This window comes from Bacillus rossius, chromosome 1 (genome assembly GCF_032445375.1).
Source record: "Bacillus rossius redtenbacheri isolate Brsri chromosome 1, Brsri_v3, whole genome shotgun sequence".
In the NCBI taxonomy this organism is placed as follows: domain Eukaryota; kingdom Metazoa; phylum Arthropoda; class Insecta; order Phasmatodea; family Bacillidae; genus Bacillus; species Bacillus rossius.
In genome coordinates, this window is record NC_086330.1 from 302,813,529 (window position 1) to 302,828,035 (window position 14,507).

Here is a 14,507-nt window from a genome sequence, read left to right on the forward strand (position 1 = left end):
TTTAGGTTATGTAATTTCAATTTTCATACTATTGTACACGAAAATTTGTAAAACTAATAAATCTGGATTTATTTGTTACAGATTTTGAGTTGAGATGGCACGAAAATACAAGGCTCGCTTGGGCCACAGAAGCTATGGAAATCATTCAATGGAAACACTGGAAAAGTGCCTGGATGATGTGAAGTCTGGTAGACTAAGCCAAAGAAAAGCTTCAGATAAATACAACATTCCTATTTCTACAGTTAAAAATAAACTTAAAAATAGGCATCCTAAAAACCTGGCGGCCAGAATATTTTTTCTCAAGCAGAAGAGGAACCATTTGTTGAGCATGTAATCAAGATGTCCGAATTTGGTTTCCCAGTTTCAGAAATTGACTTCTGAATGATAGTGAGGGATTATCTCAACCGTAAAGGGGTTAACATTGCAAAATTTAAAAACAATACCCCAGGGTATGATTGTGTTGAAGAGATTACTGGAGCAACAACCTGCTCTGACAGTGCGATTTAGCTAAAATGTGAAAAAATTTAGGGCTGGAATCACGCAAGAAACAATTGAATCATGCATTCAACATCTTCATAGAGAGCTGATAGATGTTCCTATTTCTAACATATGGAACTACGACGAAACTAATGTTTCCAATGATCCAGGAAACAAACGGGAAATTTGCAAAAGGGGTGTGAAGTATTTAGAACGTATTTGTAGCCACAGCAAAACATCCACATCTGTTATGTTCTGTGGGAATGCAGAAGGTAAACTTTTGCCCCCTTACATAGTTTTCAAGGCAGACCACATATGGTCTACATGGGTAGATCATGGACCAGAAGGGGCCAGGTACAATCGAACTAACAGTGGTTGGTTTGAGACAGTTGTGTTCGAAGACTGTTTTAAGACACATTTCCTAACCCACACAAGACACCTGGAAGGACAATAGTGTTGATAGGTGATAATATATCATCTCACATCAACAAAGAAGTCTTGAGCTTATGTGAGCAAAGAAATATCAAATTTGTATGCTTGCCTCCCAATTCCACCCACCTGACTCAACCTTTGGACGTGGCATTTTTTTCTCCATTGAAACATGCTTGGCATTTGACGTTATCCAAGTGGCGTGACACTGCAGATGGATTAAAATATCCTTTCATTCCAAAAGAGAAAATTCCAGTTTTGCTAAAGCAACTGCTCCTTGAAATCAAGCCAAATGAAACTCAAAATTTGATTTCTGGGTTCAGAAAATGTGGAATTGTGCCTGTGAATAAACAGATTTTGCTGGACAGACTTCCTAATGAAACGACTGAAATCAACCATCAACTCACTGGCAAGGCATTCATTGACACCTTAACAGCCAAACGAAAAGAGCTGATTGGTGGAGACCAACCACGTCAGAAAAGAAGAAAAGTCAATGTTCTCCCAGGAAAGAGCATTCCAGTTCAGCATGCATCACCAAAAACATCAACAAATGAGAGACAAGATGCTACACGTACAAAGAAACAACCAAAGGCAATGATAGCTCAAGACAAAGAAGATACATCTTCAGAAGATTCAAATCCAGATATAATTTTGGAAACTGATGTGTGCTGAGAAGATTATACAGACTCGAGTGAAGATGACATGAATGTCCATTCCAGTAATGTGAGTGGTCAAGAAACTTGTGTAGTTGACTATAAAGTAGATGACTTTGTTATTGTTTTATATAATGCTGCAATAATCCAGGAAAAATTGCAGAAATAAATTATAGTGGACCCATAGTGATGTGTATGGCAAAAGGGAAGAAACTATGGCATTGGATGGAAAAAGAAGACAAAATTCAATATTCCTGGGATTGTATCGTACAGAAAATAGACACTCCCAAGCCTGTCTCTACCAAAAGAAATAGCTATTTCAACATCCCAGAGATGGATATTTATGTTTAAATAATGTGAAAGAGATAATTATATATACCATAGCATTTGTAATCTACATTTTAAAAATTAGTGTGAGTCATGTATGTACATTTTGCATTGTTAAAACATTTTTTATATGTACTGTCAGATGGGGTGATGTGATGCAGGTTCAAAATACAAGTTAAAATTATTTAATCAGTATTTCTTCAAGTATTATAGAACTGATTCTGACTTAATGATATAAGTTGTCTCTTTCTTCTCCCAAAAAAATTGTTCAAAAATTGTACCTTGTTTTACTATTTTTTTTTTAAATTTGTGTCTCACTTCACCCCACCTAATGGGGTATAGTGATACACTCATCAATTTTGCACTCTGTATCACTCAAAACTTGAAATTGGGTGAAGTGATACAGATAACTCTTTAAAAATTAATATACTGCAAGTATACCTATAAAACTAAGATAAAAATAAACAAAGTACACAAATTACCAAATTTACTAAGTCCAAAATGATGGAAATTAAAAAATTTCAGACCACCAAAACTAAATCTCCAAAATACGAAGTACGAATTGAAACCGTGTCCATCACTTCACAAAATTTCAAATGGAAATTTCATTTGTCCATATCGAATAACTTGAGGCTCAGGTAACAGAGCCACAACTTCATGTGGATAAACAAAACTCGTGTCATCAACGTCTGGCCAAACAAAAGTGTCCTTGTGTGTACGATATCCTTACTTCCTTACTAATATTGTCACGTGCACCTAGCCGGTGCCACCGTCATTTCTGTCACGATCCACCTTCAGAGGGGGGGGGGGGGGCGAGAATCGTAGCTCTTGACATAGAAACAACTCGCTTGGCATCAACTAGTCTTAACTTCATAAAATACTTTACTGTACCTAGGATCATAGGTTCGTCATCCCGTACAGGATGTCTGGTGAGAGCTGAACTAAGGAGATTTTGCAAAATAACATAATACTTAATTAAAATTATTTTATTCTTAAAGTCAAATACTCAACATCATTTTAAAGAACATTTAAATAGCGGGATTACAATTTAAAACAATAATCTCTTTACTTCCTTAACGATTGAACGACCTTACAAGAGAGAGAATGAGAGAACTTCACTAAACACTTCCCTAGTCCTTCCGAATACCTCAAATCATAATTAATACTTAAAATTAAAACAAAGATAAGTCCATACTCACATTTTCCGAAAAGCCTTTCTTGATCGATTACTTAAAACTAACGTAGGGGCCTCTCCTGCCCTTAAAATCCGAACGAACATTACATTTTAAAAATTATAACTAAACGACTAGTGACGAAGGCCATTGCCTCCGCCCGAAAGCTTGAAGATGACTACATTATGACCTAACTTAAATTAAACGACTCGTGGCCTCTGGCGTCGACCATAGCTTCCGCCCGAAAGCTTGAATTCCTACATCACGAACGAACTAACAACTCGTGACCACAGGTGAGACGCATAGCCTCCGCCTGAGTGAGCCCCGAGTCACCACTCACTTGCGCTTAAATTCGCGCGCCCTGCCGCGCCTACCATAACAAAAGCTCGTTATTGAAGTCAAATTTACTAAACAACTAACTAGAACATCTGGGAAGACTACCCCCCCTCTACCCCAATGTGCAGGCCACACCGCGCGGCTTGTTACGACAGCGCGCCCCAGTAACTGCGGCCCGTGGCTGCGCCAGCGCGCGGCCAAACAAACAAACAAAATTCTGCAAGCCCGCAGCGCGCCGCGCCGGCCCCGTGCCCCAATTACATGGTCACGCCACTTGCGCTGACGAGTGAACAGAGCAGCCAGCCCAGAGTCCCGTCAGTAAAGTCCCTAAATTTGATTTCAACAACCCTGCAAAATTTCAACCCGCGACATAACCCTCCCCTCACAGAGCTCGAGCCCCATCGAGCTACCTCAAAATTACAAATTGTCTTTTTCCATTAAACCATAACTATAAATTCCTCATTTCACAAAAATAATAATTTTCTTAGTTCCTTGCTGTCTGAACATACATCTAGATTCTGCATAAGATTTATTTTAAAACAACAAGTATTCATAAAATTAAATGTAAAACTTTTATCTGGTTTGTTCTCACAGGAACCTTCAGAGGCTCGAGTTCTCAATTCTAAAAAAATTGTTCTGTTAGTGAAGCTCTCTTTACAAATTAAATTACTGTTCTTAGTTTCTCAGTATTCGTTAAACAATGTGCAAATTCTTGATAATTATTATTATTTTTTTTTTTCGGTTTCCGTTTATTACCATACTTCTTTCGTTCTTCAAAAAAAATTAAGTGTCCTTACAGTGTTTCAATTAATTAAACTCTTATCTCGTGAAGGTTGGTGCAACTCCTCGAAGTCAGTGTTGTCGAGAAGAGTAGCTCCCTGGGCTGGCCATCAGCAAACACCACTCAACTCCAACAGCTACTGGACTGGCTTCCAGGGCAGCTCACAACTTCTCCCCACATCTGCTTCGGAGTTGTGCCATCCTCATCACGAACAGATTACAATTCTGAAACATCATCAACAGGCATTACCATCACGCCTGACAAATACAAAACTAACTACTAAACTGCAATCGATGGGCAAGGATGCAAACACACAAAAAAATAAAATTAATTAATTCAACTGCTAACATAAAGTATCCCACCCTTAGCATAATCTAATCAGGCAAATAATTTGATAGGAAAAACTTAAGGAAGGGAAACATGACCTCCAATGATTTTCCCTAACTCTTGAGTCTTGATCTTCTCTATACAGCAAATAGTCCCCACGAAGTAACTGGGTTGAAGGTCAGTTCACATGACCCACCCATAACCTCTTCTACTCTTCTTTTCTTCTGGGGGCAACCACAATGCCCACCAATCTCTCTCCATGGTGCCGAACCAGCTATCCCATGAGAGTAAACAACGTAGTCAATAGAAGCGCAGAGGGGAAACACCAATCTCTGGCTTGTCGAGTCATAAAACTGCTTTATCTTCTTCTTCTTCTGAGTAAAAATATCTGACTAACCTTGCTTCTATTCTTACAAACAGTAAAAGTTCATCAGGTATCTTCATGAAAGAAACATTCTAACTAATAATTCTTCATTTTTCTTCTTCTTTATTTCTGTTAGTTGTAATAGAAGGCCATGTTAGGGAGGTTATAGGGAAAAAGAGTGGCCAATTCCCACCCCATCACCCACCTAGATCATGACTAATTAACTTTTAAACTTTCTATTTCAAACAAATAAAAAAAAACATTTTTTTTTATTCAAACTTTTAAACTATAATTACTTTTACTTCATAACCTCAAAAGCTAATCAATAATTCTAAATGAAATTGTGATTTACTGCATCCTTGTTCCATCCGATCTGTTTGTTTATAACCTTTCTTGTAAAGTATAAAATTTTCAAACATTACTAATTAAAAAAAAATTAAATTCTGGTGTCCTTTGAGTTACAATTAACTTTACTATTTCTTAGCTTGAAATAATTTAAGTTTTCAGAACTATTTCATTGTCTAATTCACAACACTTAAAAATCAACTCAAAACAACAAATCATCAAAATCAATAAGATCATCTGACCTACCTATCAGTACTGTGAACTTGAACTGTTCGTACACATTTATAATAAGCTATTGTATTTAAATTCCAACCTAAATAAGGTTTAAAAAAAACTACTAATCCCTCTGTAAATTAAGAAAATTAACTTTAAAAATTAAACTTAAGGTATTAGTTCTTTTTGACAGCTACCACAACTCACTAGTTCCATTACATTACTATAACCTAAAAAGTTCTGTAAATAATGTTTATAACAAAAAAACTCCAGTTACTGTCTTCCATAAAAAAATAAAACTTTACATGACCTTATTAATCTCCACTTGTAAGTCCATGGCTGCCAGCTTTCTCTTCTCTTGAATCTTCAGTCTTGGCTCTTGTTTCAGTGATCTTGTATCTTGTCTCTCGAACTCTTGTCATCTTGTAAACTGGACTGCTGCTCAGCTCATCTTAAGGAATCTGTAACAGTTTCAAAAATACATGTTAATTTAAATTACATAATTCCTGTTCTTTGGTCCTAAAAAAAAATTGTATTATTAGTACACATTACCCTGAAACAACATTATTATTCATTGTTTATTACTTAAAAAAAATGCTTTACCATAAAATCCTTTTTTGTTCTTTTCATTAGGCCTATTTATTTTCCTTCTTCTTAATTAAATTCTGCTTCAAATGTTAATCCTAACTTAAGACCTACCATCTATTTATTATTCATTACCTACATTATTTATGTTACCCTAAAATTCCCATAAGTTTCTAATACTTCCTATCAAAGACATTCTCTCTAAAAAAAAATTTACTTGTGACTCTTAACTTAACAAACTTAAAAAAAACTTTTACACTAGACTTAACTTATTATTCATTCTTAGTTACTAAATTTCTATATGTAAACTTTAGTACTTACAAACAAAAACTGCCTATTTCTCTCTACCTCTTAATCTCTTTCAATTATTACAATAATAATGTTACCTTGCATCTTTAAACTTTCTTCTTTTCAATTAAATTAGACATCTCATAACAATAAAAATTCTGCCTATACTCTTCTTATGGGTGTACAAACCAACAACAAAATTTCAAATTCTCAAGTTTCCTTATATTTAAATTATGCAATGCACATAACCTCTGTGGTGCCTGTACCCTTTTAGGCCTACCACCTTCTCCTCTCACAGCATGACAACTCTTATTCCTCGGGGTCTGTATTCACTGTTACAAATCAAATATCTCAAAAAAATTAAAAACAAATTTATTATTTTAAGAAAACAAAAATTTACATTGAATTTACTATGGAGCCTGGAAATCTTAATGTCTCACAGCAGCTAACATGACTAAATCCCATGGAACCCCAGGTTTACCTAACCTGTGCCCAAAAATTTAAGCATACCAGGCTTTCCCTGCACTGGTTTTACAGCATCACACACTATTTAGGGCCCCTGATCTGCCATCAGTCCCAAGGAGTTTTCCCACAACCCCTCTCTACACAAGCGCCTACCGCATTCCTCTCAATTGGCTATCGGTTTTACGGCATTCTTTTGGGATCCGACCATCAAGTTAGGGCTAATCGAACACTAAACCTCCATACTTCCAAACTAATGTAAATCAATTAAATTTTCTCTGTAATTTCTTAAAATCCAAATAAAAATTATTCAAACATGCCCAAGAAACTTTCAAAAAAAAAAATTCATAATCTTATCTTCAAACCCTTAAAATAAAAATAAATAGATTACTCTGTTTTCTCCTTAATAACTGTAAACTGTCAACAAATATCATGTCGTAAATTTAACTATGCTTACTGACTCTAAATCATAAAATCTCATTTGTCCTAATTAATAAACAACCGATTTCCTTAAAATCTCACTGTATCTCTCACACTCAAACTTCACTGGCTGAATATCTCAATAAATTCAAAAACAATTATCTAAACTCTTAAAGAAACTCCTCCCCAATTATTCAAATTACTTCACCTTATTTTATTTCATTACTTAAAACACCTTACTCAAAAAAAAATTAATTAATTATCTAGCTATCTTCCATTATTATTTATTTACCGAACAAAACTTTCTCCTAAATTAATTTAGTAAAATTCAATTTCACATTAGGCAAGTACACTAACTCTCTACAGCAATGTTTCTCATTTCCCTCCTTCCTAACTGAATCCAATCTTACTTAACCTCCAGGGAATTTACCTCACAAAATAACCAAAAATTTCACTGTAGTGCCTATCTGCTATAGGCCCACTACACAGGGGGCTCTAACCCCACCAACAAACTTCATTGAAATGGTACCCTATCCCATACAGGATAGCCACTTCGGTACTACCATGGGGAACTCCTGCCCCAAACTACTCACAACTCTCAGGATTCTCCTAACCCTTAATTCACGTAGTCAGCCCATCTCCTATGGTCTGCGCTACAATTCCCTTTCTTCCCAGGGACACAACACCTCACCTTAGGGTCCCTCGCCCTAAAGAAAACATTAATTTTGTCTCTCTGTTCCCTTGGAGTAAATTCCCTCTACACACAAAAACTATCCTTCCCACTTTTCTCAATGCTTATCGATTTTATAATGTACCTCCTTAATAATGTTTACAAATCCCAAAAAAATATTTTTAAAACCGAGGTAGGATTTAACTAACAAAACATAAACAACTTACAACGAAACACTTCTAGCCTATACATCATACCATTCTTAAAATAAATTACTTACATACTGAAAGTTCCTCTTCTCCTAAAACACACTTAAATTTAAATTTATTAAACCAATAGTCTATTTTCTTATCGCTAAGTTACCGTACAGCTGATCAAAACAAGGTCACGGCCTGTCCACGTCTCCGTATGAGCCCGTGACGTCACCGAATTCCATCAGGTGCGCCAACCCTCGCTTGCGGTTCCTCCGTTCACCGCTAGGTCTCAGCACCTCCCCGTCACGTGTTCATTCTGCCACGTCCACTGACGTGTCGTTCTGAAACAACTCTCAACATTTTTCTAATTAAAACAAAACATCACTATAAATTCTATAACTCTCTTTTACATAAACTCTCGTTTTCTTTTTAATTCCTTTCTAACGTTTATCCTTCCCTCGACTGATTTAATTCGTACGTCTCGTCTCCTACGCGCACGACAGCAAAACAAACTTCACTTGAAAATAATTCCTATTTACGAAAAAAACTTTATTTTAAATTTTAACTCTCTTAACCTACAATCTTAAAATTAATTTCAATTAAATTAAACCACTTGCATTATCTCTATTAATCATTTAAATTATAACGTATTCTCCTCACGTAAAAATCCCTGATAAACTCAACGACTTAAAACAACTTATCACTATAAACTTTATCCTTACAAGTATACTCAAATAAACATCTGTTACGTCAAAAAAAAAATCTCAAAGACTTCCTCCACTTAGATTAAATTCCGTAATCCTCTCCTCAAGTAAACTCTTAATAACCTGCTATCAGAAGCTGAAACTAACTTAATAATAAACATAAAAATCTACCTCTCTCTCTCTCCAGAAATAGAACCTACCCGGCGCCTCCACCATTTCTGTCACGTGCACCTAGCCGGTGCCACCGCCATTTCTGTCACGATCCACCTTCAGAGGGGGGGGGGGGGGCGAGAATCGTAGCTCTTGACATAGAAACAACTCGCTTGGCATCAACTAGTCTTAACTTCATAAAATACTTTACTGTACCTAGGATCATAGGTTCGTCATCCCGTACAGGATGTCTGGTGAGAGCTGAACTAAGGAGATTTTGCAAAATAACATAATACTTAATTAAAATTATTTTATTCTTAAAGTCAAATACTCAACATCATTTTAAAGAACATTTAAATAGCGGGATTACAATTTAAAACAATAATCTCTTTACTTCCTTAACGATTGAACGACCTTACAAGAGAGAGAATGAGAGAACTTCACTAAACACTTCCCTAGTCCTTCCGAATACCTCAAATCATAATTAATACTTAAAATTAAAACAAAGATAAGTCCATACTCACATTTTCCGAAAAGCCTTTCTTGATCGATTACTTAAAACTAACGTAGGGGCCTCTCCTGCCCTTAAAATCCGAACGAACATTACATTTTAAAAATTATAACTAAACGACTAGTGACGAAGGCCATTGCCTCCGCCCGAAAGCTTGAAGATGACTACATTATGACCTAACTTAAATTAAACGACTCGTGGCCTCTGGCGTCGACCATAGCTTCCGCCCGAAAGCTTGAATTCCTACATCACGAACGAACTAACAACTCGTGACCACAGGTGAGACGCATAGCCTCCGCCTGAGTGAGCCCCGAGTCACCACTCACTTGCGCTTAAATTCGCGCGCCCTGCCGCGCCTACCATAACAAAAGCTCGTTATTGAAGTCAAATTTACTAAACAACTAACTAGAACATCTGGGAAGACTACCCCCCCTCTACCCCAATGTGCAGGCCACACCGCGCGGCTTGTTACGACAGCGCGCCCCAGTAACTGCGGCCCGTGGCTGCGCCAGCGCGCGGCCAAACAAACAAACAAAATTCTGCAAGCCCGCAGCGCGCCGCGCCGGCCCCGTGCCCCAATTACATGGTCACGCCACTTGCGCTGACGAGTGAACAGAGCAGCCAGCCCAGAGTCCCGTCAGTAAAGTCCCTAAATTTGATTTCAACAACCCTGCAAAATTTCAACCCGCGACAATATTATAAATGTGAAAGTAACTCTGTCTGTCTGTCTGTCTGTCTGTCTGTCTGTTTGTTACCTTTTCCCGGCTGAACGGCTGAACGGATCGTATTGAAATTTAGCAAGGAGATAGATTATATCCTGGGGATGGACATAGGCTATCTTTTGTCTAAAAAAATAATCTTTAAACGGGTTAAGAAAAATATATCTTAATTTTATGTAATGTGTGTCATAGATATACAAACTGTTAGTGTCATTCCTCTATGTCTGCCGAGCAATAGCTTTCAAGCCATTACGTTACGTTTTGCTATTGTAAGGAACTAAGTAGAGAGTAAGAAAAAAATAAAGATCTTGACAGTTTGTAGTGTCGCCATATTTGTTTCAATTTTCAATACCGTTTTTGTATATTACAATTTAAATTGTAGAAAAAAATCATGTTTCATAGACACATAAATAGTGAGTGTGTGTCATTTCTCTATGTCCACGAGGTCTCGCCGCGTTAATTTTTTCCTTGGGGCGAACCCGTCCGCTTAATTAAATAAACAGATTTTATCGTTGAATGATTTCATGATTTATTTCATGAAAATCTGCTCTCATAAAAAAGTTAGTTTTATAGACATTCAATAGGTCTCTCTCTCTCTCTCTCTCTGAAGATCAATCTATGAATCGTTACAAATTTATTTCCTTTATTTTTTTAGTTTGATTTGATACAATATGATTTCACTAAAAATCAATTTCTACCCCTTCCTATTTTCATTTCCACATTACGAAGTTTCACTTCTTCCACGCGGAGGGACTCCACGCAATATTTTTGCATGCAATTAAAAACTATTTTTTAATGATGCCAAAGAAGTAAAACTTCTCATGCGCGTACCTAAGTACATGCACCCATTTTTTAAATTTAATTTATTCTATATATATTTTTTCTCCCTACCTAGGGCACTCATAATTCTTTTAAATTTCACGTGTATGTTTTCAATGTCATTCGCGTTGTACAATTTTTTTTTGTCAAATTGGTCATTATTTATACTTTGTTTCATTTTGGAAACATACGTATTTTAGGTATTATGACAAATAAAAAAATTAGTTTCACTAACATTCTTAGGTTTTTATTGTGTGGATAGTTTCAAGTTTAATATTATGTAGGTACCCTACATAAATTCTTAAATTTATACATTTCTTCGAAATTTATTCATAAGTTGGTTAGGCCTACTAATATTTTCTATTTGTCAATATTGTTATTTTTTTACAGTACCTACTTATTTGAAAGGAGTTTGGTATAGTGTTTATAATTTATCTACTGAGCGTCAGGAGTCTTAGAGCTGCTGAGACCGAAGACCAGAAATATTTATCAACTATGTAATATATTGTTGAAAATTTTGAATTTTACTATTTCAGGAAAGTTGGTTTTTTTATTAATTAGAATAGTTACGTGTAATTGCCTTATTCCTTTATTTCATATTAAACATTATGTTTGGTTGATTGTGAGATGATTTTATTTATGTATGTTTTAATTTCATTTAATTTCTTATATATATATTCTTACCTACCTACTTCTATTAAATTTCAGGCGGATGTTAACATTGTCATTCCAGTTGTATAATTTTTTTGTCAAATTAGTTGTTATTTATACTTTTTGTTTCATTTTGGACTATGTTTTTTTTATACTTAATTCAAAGATTTGTGGTGTGTACAGGGAGTGATATCTCTATTAATTTCTATACTCCTTTGGATAAGTGGAATATTGCCACCACAGTTTTACATATAAACAAATCCTACAAATGTTTTAAACATTATGACAATTAAAAAAGAGTTTCACAAACATCCTTTTTTTTTTTTGGTGTGTATAGTTTGAAGTTTAATATTATGTATGTACGTAAATTCTTAAACATACAGTTATTTATTAATTTATTTAGATAATTATTCATAGGTAGGTAATAAGCTTTCTATTTGTCAATATTGTTATTATGGTAGATAGGAGTACAGTAAATGCCTACATTCATATATTACTTTATATCTCTTTTTATTTGGAGTGTTTCCGAGCCATTCGGGGTCCTCAACATCACAACCCTCCCCCCCCCCCCCCAGGTGGTTAAAGCCCCAAAATTTCGAAAGTTGAAAAAATTTTAAAAATCTATCTCTTTCGATTTTAAGTGTTTTCGAGCCATTCAAGGTCCTCGAACCCCCCGCCCTCCTCTGGGAACAAAGCCCCGAAATTTCGACAATTTCAGGAACTTCAAATATCTATTCTTTCGAGATGAAGTGTTCCAAACAATTCGAGGTCCTGAACATCCACAAAAGTGAAAGCCCCAAAATTTAGAAATATAAGAATATATATAATTGGATGTTGGCATGTATGACGTCGATAAACTCTTACACCGTTTGACCGATCGCCATGAAAGTTGGCACATCGAAGTGTTTTTATCATGGAGAAGGTTTTTATGCTAACCATTTTTTTTTGTAACTCGCCGCTAGATGGCGCTGTAGCGCATCAACTTATAAACCTTTCAACCGATTGCCATGGGTAAACAGATAACCATAGGTCACAGATACACAAACAGTAATAATGTGTCATTTCTTAATGTCCACCACACTGGACATATCGCTATCCATTTTGCTGTAACTCGCGGACAATATATCACCCGGTGTTCAGCCCGGGCAAAGCCGGGTACTGCAGCTAGTTGCTTCATAAATTTAACTTTCACAGTTTTTGTCAAACCACTGCTGGACGTTTCCACGCTAACTACTTTTGCTGGAAATGTGCGGTTCTGATTAGAACCAGATTTCCCACTTCTTTGACAGGTCGAATTAATCAGCAAAAACTATCCTTCTTCAATTTTTTCATAAGAAGCAGGAATTGGCGACAGTTGGTTCACTGCATGGTAAGCTTTTGTCACCTCATTTTCACTGATTATGGAAACGTGATCAGAAAGTTGCAGATTATGACTGGTACCCACAGATTGCTCCTGTTGATCACGAGATTCTGGAGAGACTGCATCACTTTCACTACTGTTTGAATCTAAATTTCCTACACTCTTCCCAGGTTCAATATTTATTCTACTTCTACTTCTTCGTGCTGCTTTCTTGTCGGTGTTTTTACCATAACACATTTCACGTAGCAGTCCAATAAATGACTGTTGCATTTGCATCAATGCCTTGATTTGGCAACTGTCCAAGAACTTCATCTCTTTCAAGTGGAATGAGTCCTGTTTTCCTAAACCCACTTTTAATATTGTCAGAAAAACTTTGTCTGACATTTTCCATGAGGACCTTCAGAAGGGGGAGGGAAACTGACTTTTGACAATGCACTTTTATTGCCCTTATTTCACCATGCTGTAAGGATTTTTCGCCATTCCGATTTAAGGGGATGGAAAAAGGACACATCAAGAGGTTGGGTTATGTGAGTGGAGTTTTTCGGCAATGCAATAAATCTGATGTTTTCATTGCACAATTTAATAAAATTTTATGAAAAATGACTAGAAAGATTGTCCCCAATTAAAGCTCGTGGAGATGGCTGATCCTTGAGATAAGGAAGAGCAATGCTTTCAAACCATTCTTCAAAATGTTTTTGATCAAACCACCCTGACTAAGTGTTTCCATATCGGGGCAATTTTGGACCTCCAACAGTCCATAATTCATACAGATGCTCAGCTTTATATACTACATACACAGGAAGCAAATTTCCGTTGCTACTGCAAGCAAACATTAACGAAGTAGACGACTTTGCATGATCAATAATGTTTTCTGGATGTTTTTCCCCCCGCTTACATATCACTTTCCTTTTCCCAGGATCATCTGAGAGATTTGTCTCATCATAATTAATTAAACTGGAAGGTTTGACAACAGCTAGACTTGTATCCAAGTTATCAAAATATTGATTTATTACATTAGCAGACACTTCAGCCCTTGCTCGCTTAATGTTTTCTGCTAGCCTGTCATGTATAATAAAAATTTAATCGTTATTACTCCTTGAAACATACTTTAAAAAAATTGTCTCTTTTTCATTAAAAAAATTATTGATTTTAGCAACAAAAAAGTTCAAAAAACAAAAACTATTTTTTGAAAAAAAAATTAAAACACATTTGATCCAAATTATTAATTTAGTTAAAACTATAAAGTTATTAAAAGACAAAAACAAACCAAAACAATTTTGGACTTGAGGTTTTTAAACAACTATAACCCATAAACATAAAAAAGTATATCTGTGAGGCGTTTTTCGCATCTCCTGTAAAATTTAAAAAAATGGATTTAGCTGGTTATGATATTAAACACCTCATATTATAGCATAGTAATATGTTCTAAAGCAGGAATTAAATGTATAGTACTGTGGCACAAGATATTACATATTGTCACGTGGCTCAAAATTGTCATTAATTTATTTAATTATTTTATTTGTTGGAAATACAATTTTAAATTATTTTCT

The 14,507-nt window shown here is 35.6% G+C and overlaps 1 long non-coding RNA gene across 1 annotated transcript; it reads right to left on the minus strand.

Annotated features, from left to right (window-relative positions):
- Window positions 1–2,857: 2,857 nt before the first annotated feature.
- Window positions 2,858–10,439, minus strand: LOC134527834 (uncharacterized). The gene is made up of 2 exons (XR_010074296.1): window positions 8,130–10,439; window positions 2,858–5,885 (listed from the first exon to the last, which is right to left on the minus strand). It is a non-coding gene; the product is annotated as an uncharacterized LOC134527834 (long non-coding RNA).
- Between the last annotated feature and the right edge of the window lie 4,068 nt (window positions 10,440–14,507).